Consider the following 6,000-nt stretch of genomic DNA (forward strand, 5'->3'; position numbering starts at 1 on the left):
CATTTTTGCTCATCTCTTCCTATCTGTCTCTCCCTCTGTTATTTGTCATTCGGGGGTACCTGAGGACTCGCAGTCGCAGGCTATCTCTCCTCTTTCTGTTTGCGACGGAGGGATGTCGTTACAGTGGAATGCAGCGTTGCTTGCCAGAGACGTCACAGTGGATGGACAGAGTGAAGCAACAGGGGGATGCGGAGAAGAGAAGAGAAGAGAAGAGAAGAGAAGAGAAGAGAAGAGAAAAAACAAGAGGACCATGTGGTCATTTGCAGTAGTCCTCCACCTTTTGTACACTGCACTCACAATATAGTGTGTATTTTACCAAATCTATAGTAAACTATCAAGCAAGTGGCAGTCCATGCCAACAGAACATGTGACAGTGAGTCATGATTCTGTTGATCACATTACATTCACAGATACAAACACAAGATCTATCCACATGGTGGACACTCCTCCGAGGAGGATAATCAGCAAATCTGTTATAGAGCCAAACCCGTTGTACATATCCAACTACCACACTGCCCCACCTCAATGCACACTCCACGCAGCCCACTTCAACATCGTCAGCAAAAGTCCCAGATGTGTGTGGGTATGGATGCATCAGCAGTGTCTAACCCCAAACACCTGGAAATTCATGTACACAAGGCAGAATCCATGATCAACACCACACATTTTCAGGGCAGAGAAACATCCCTGTCTCTACAGACAACGCCAGGACACTCAAAGCAGATCAACAGAGGTTGCATAGCTACAACTCAAATATTAGAATCAGTGTCCATACGGTGTCTTGGCTGGAGCTCGGTGAACAAACTGTACCAGTTCCTTTAAATCTGCAAGTTGTTACTCTGTGCACTAGCTTAGGACTGAGGAGAATTATGCAGGTCCCATGACTGAGATCTTGCACCGTCTGTTTTTTATTTTTATATTTTTCCTCCTTTCCTGTTTTCTCCTTCTGTTTCTTTTGGCCACGCTCACTGCAGCCACATGTGATAAAAGTGAAAAGGCAAGAGATGACAGGACATGTGGATGCTAACACAGTGAGAGGGAATGTGAGGACAGGTAGGGCTTACCTTTCTTTCCTCAGAGCGTTAAGGGGCAGGTGGATGCACCGGGTAAGGGAAACGGTAGGTGTGAGCGTCAGGTGGGTCTCTCTTCTACCTCCCTCCTTGTTTCAGCCACGCGTGTCTCCCATGGGATGCAATGGCATCAGATATTCAATGAACATGCAGCCAAAAAAGAAGAGTGATGTCCTCCTGGGCAAAGAGCTGGCACCCCGAACTGGTCCAGTGCTGCTCACAAGTCCAGGGGGATAAAAAAAAAAACCAACCAAAAACAAAAGTTTAAAATTTGATATTTTCAACTGCAGGTGGAGCAAATTGTCTGTTTAACTTTTAATTTTCTGCCACCAGCAAAAAGCAAAAAAGTTCACCCATGTGCTATCTGGCAGAGGAGGTGAAAGTGAGGGAGAAGATGAGAGAAGAGGGAAAAATCCTCTCTGTGCCGTCCTCAAGCTGTCCAGACGCAGGTCTGAAGAGCACCTTCCCAATCTGTGCGCTCTTGCTCTTCAGGGTGGAAAGTAGGAGGGAAGGAGCGAGGGAGCAGGACAGAGAGGGAGAGAGAGTGAGTAACAGTGGAGTGAGACTCAGTCAGTCAGTCAAGTCAGTCAGGCAGTCAGGCAGGCAGCAAGGCAGTGTATATGTGGGTCCAAGTAGGCTGCACTCCCACTCCCAGGACTTATAACAAGGGGCTGTGCACCTCGCTGCTCCAATCTCCCTGGCTTACTCGCCGATCCCTCTCCCACTGGCTTATTTTGGGAAAGACAGACAGGATTGTTCATTGGGTTAACCCCCTTCATACAAAAAGCAAGTGTCTGTGGCTGGCTGCACTGAGGGGAGTGAGCAGGAAGGGGTGGGGTAGCAGCCGTGCAGAGAGGGGTGGGGTGGGATGAAAAGGAGGGAAGGGAACGAAAAGAGACGAGAAGGGAAATTGGGAGGTGTCTCTCGCTCATGTTTTTGCCTCCCTCCACTCTCCTCCCATTCCCAAACTCACCTTCCAAGAAATCACCTTGCCCTTTATCCTTTTGCTTCTCAGACAAGCTCCCTAATCGAATCATCTAATCGAATTTAACCTGTAGATACTGGCATGAAACACCACACAGTTTTTAATCCTGGAGTCTCCAATAAAAACTCCTCTCTTCACTTACCTTGTAGTTCCAACGGCCAATTAATAATCTTTTTGCATGACATAATACTGGATAAGTGTAACACATAAAGGAGCATTGTGTTGTCAACTAAAACCTGCTGCAGTTTGCGTATAATCATTACATGATAGCACTCTCTTGGGGTTAATCACCAAAGCACAGCAGTAAATGACATGGGTTCACATTTCACTGCTACAGCCCTGCTATTCATTGCTACAAGCTGTATTACAAGTATCAAATAGACCTTACATTTAAAATGTGCCAAGCATTTGCTGGGAAAATGCATCAATTCTCATCAGCATGGGTAATTGGAAATCATATTTTGGATGTTAGCTAACAACCTGGATGAACTACAGTCGTTTCTTATCGTTCACCAGGTAACTTCCAACAGAGCAGAGGTTTAGCAAGACCAACACAGGCTTAGCATTCAGTGTTTAATTGGCAGAGTGTTAGTTGGCCCTGTGCGATGCTAGTGGACCTTGAAGAGCAAGCTGTTCTGGGCTTGTGATTGGACGAGCTTGAGGAAAGCTGGCCTAGCCTTTTCCTGAAAGACCCACTGGGACTAAGCCATTGGCTGAGTTGGAGATCAGATAGATACAGCAATTCCAAGTGGATCTTGAAACGCTAGAGCAAGAGCCGAAAGAGAGGCAGTGTCCAACATTTGTCCAAGTTTTCTGTGGCTTTGCTCATCATCACATTGTGCCAGCTGGGACTAATTTATTAAAAGGTCTGTCATTTCAGTAACATCCCCTGATTCATTACTTCAATCACTGCATAAATTCCAGCTAGTTATCAAAAGCTGGCAGCCCTGCTGCACTCATTTCATTCATGTTTTGCTCATGAAGACTAATAAATGTCCCCAGACTGTGTAATTTACCAAACATTAGAACCAAAGTCAGACTGAACCCAGCTTTTTCTTGCATGAGAAATATCGGCTACTTCTCAATAAGGACATATTTGGATAATGTCTACTACATATAATGGGACTTGCCGTTTTAAGAGTGTTATTATGGCAAAATTTACAATGCAGATGGGGTTTTATGCATTTCTTTTGTTCGCTTTTGGCAGGTTTTTATCAATATCGAGATAGCAAAGTGATTAATCATGCATTAGAGCAAGGAATTTATTTAATTTCTTTCTATTCACAGATGTCTTTACTGTACTGATGGAGGGTCATAAACTTGGCCGATTGTTGATTGTGCCATCAGAGTCAAGAGAAAGTATTTTGTCCATGACTGGAGCCGGTTTAATTGAATAATCTCTAAAAAATAAGCAATAGGCGTCATGTCTGTGAAAGAGCCATGGTGCAGTAGAGGCTGACTGAATGACTCTCTGAACATGGAAAGGGTGGAGTGACCAGATGCCCAGCAATGATGTCATCAATAGGAGCCCTGTGTGGTAGTCAGGCCTGGCATTCATTCATTCATCCCCCAGGTGTGTGTTTCAGTGTGAGAATGCATGTGTGTGTGTGTTGTTGATCACACCCTTTACCACAAAAGCAACAGGTTTCTGCAGCTCAATAAGCCTTGATGGAGGCTCACAAACACACAAACACACAAACCTCTGCCTCTTCCAGTCGTGGCTATGGTACAGTTCAACTGAAGAATTCTGCCTTTGGCTCCTCAAAAAAAAAAAAGAAAAGAAAAAATCTCAGCTCACCCTCCAATACTCTCACACAACACACATTCATTCTCACTCATAACCCTTTTGGTCAGCACACACCCCTTGAAAAATCCCCAAACCATTCACCTCAGCATGGTACACAAGTTCCCTCCCACTCGCTTGCTTTTACAAGGTGAAACATTCCCAAGAAGAGGGAAAAAACACCTGGTTGTCATAAGTTTCTCTTTTTTCACTCCACTTTTCCCCTTCGCTCCATTCCATTAGTAAGAGCAAAAACAAACAGCAGCCATTTACTGACTGGAAAACCATTGCATTGCATCACACAGGCTTTGCCCTTGATGTTCGTCAAAAGCCCAAAAATAAGCTGTGAAAGGGAGGTTGGCGTCACCGATACACTCCACCCTTCACCACACCTAGCGTCACCAAACATAGACCCACTATGTGTTAACGTGAAGGGGTCTGTTTTAGTCAAAGGTGGTGGTGGGCTGAATTTATTTGTAGGAGCATTGAGTGTGTATGTCCCTTGAGTGGGTTTTGTGAATGGTTGGAGTGTGTTGAAGGGTGGAGCTGTTTGTTTTTGAAAGCTTGATTGGAATTAACTTTTGGGTTGTAATATGACCTTGTTCATTCAAGTCGGGGGTCACTCTCTGAGTAAAGTATTGTATGTTAGACCTTGCTTTTCAATACTAGATTTGGAGTTTGCACCTACAGCTCAACCACTTTCTTTCAGCTGAGCTCCATTTATTCAAACAAGACATCGATATCATGTAACTAATGTCAGAGTTGAAGGTTCACATGAGGACAGCAGAGGACAGGTGTTCTACTTTTCCATCTCTCTCTCTCTGCTTTTATACTCCTGCGCTATCAGCCTCTCTTTCCCTCAGGCGACGATTCAAAAGGGCCGTTTTCTCTCTCAGGTGATGTGGTCCACCTTTGTCTGTTCTAACCTTACAAAGGAATGCCTGGCATTCACCAGGCTGTGCCTACACAGGGCTGTTAAGGTGAGTGAAAAAAGGCGGTGAGGGAGAAAGGGAAAGAAGAAAGGAAAGAGCAAAAGGAAAGTGAATTTAAAGAGATAAATAGTTGAGGAGCACAGCTGCGGTGAAGGAAACAGTAAAAAAAGACGGAAAATGCGGAGAGGAAGGGAAAGAAAGGACCATTTAAAGAAGGCAGCTGGGGAAGACGGAAGAAGGGAAGGGAAGGAAAGTCAATGCTAGAGGGAGAGGAGAGTTTCAGTTTTTCACACGCTGCGGATAAAACTTGAGGCCTCTGAAACTGATATAAATTTCAACAGGGAAATTCCTCTGAGATGGGCTTGGGGCTCTGCCACCAGGCTGGGCTGGCACATGGGTGGAGAGTGTGGGTGGGGTGATGGGAGGGCAAGAGAGGAGGAGTAGGGGAGGTGGATGGATGGATGGATAGATCGATGGAGGAATGAAGGGAGGGAGCAGGCAGAGGAGTTTTTGGCTGGACTCCTCCGGCTCACCTGACGCATATTGTTGCCGAGCTCAGTTTCCCCTCGGGTAATCATTTGACACCGATAAAAGGGGGGGACAGAGGGACAGTGGAGAGAAAAAGGATGGCAGTGTTTCCATCCTGGGAAAAAGCTCTCTGGAGAGATTAGAGGAAAGCCAGTGCAATTCTTCCGTCTGCTGAAAAAACGGCAAGAGGAGAGTGGGAGAAAGAGAAAGGAAGAAAGGGAGAAAAATGAAGAGGCTGTGCAGTTTGAAAAGTGTTAGCAAAGTAATTCCCGCCATCCTTGGCACACACCTACAGTAAGTACACATGCAAGATGCTGCAGCACGTGCAAATAGAAGAGTGGCAACTGAATGGTGGTAATTTACTGCTTCTGTATTTATGGCAAGTTATTTTGACCCTGGGTGGTCCCTGCTGAAAGACTTCTAGGGTCATTAATCATCAGTCGGGAATCAGATGTCAGGTGTGCGTGGGCACAAGAAAGAGAAGACGGCTGGTCAGTAACCAAAGAGGGAGCGAGAGCACCTACTGTACTGTATGGTAGAAACAGCAAAATGTTCAAGTGTGTGTGAGCGTGTTTGAGGTTAGCCTTGCGTACCAGTGAATATCCCAATCAGCTGAGCTGATGGTGGGATGAAAGAATGTGAAGATTATTGCTGGGTAATTGTTTCCAGAGTGCAACGTTGCTGCTTTATCTCAAACAGAAG

At 45.4% G+C, this 6,000-nt stretch overlaps 1 protein-coding gene across 1 annotated transcript in view; it reads right to left on the bottom strand.

The window, feature by feature from the left end:
• Nucleotides 1-1,889, bottom strand: part of col8a2 (collagen, type VIII, alpha 2) — a 44,897-nt gene extending 43,008 nt beyond the window's left edge. Inside the window, exon 1 of the mRNA XM_071499421.1 lies at nucleotides 1,065-1,889. The gene's annotated coding sequence lies outside the window, so the exon portion shown is untranslated. The remainder of the gene's footprint in view (nucleotides 1-1,064) is intronic.
• Between the last annotated feature and the right edge of the window lie 4,111 nt (nucleotides 1,890-6,000).

Source organism: Trachinotus anak, unplaced genomic scaffold (assembly GCF_046630095.1).
Source record: "Trachinotus anak isolate AG129_WGS33_773 ecotype Australia unplaced genomic scaffold, CSIRO_AGI_Tana_v1 ptg000016l, whole genome shotgun sequence".
NCBI classification, from domain to species: Eukaryota; Metazoa; Chordata; class Actinopteri; order Carangiformes; family Carangidae; genus Trachinotus; species Trachinotus anak.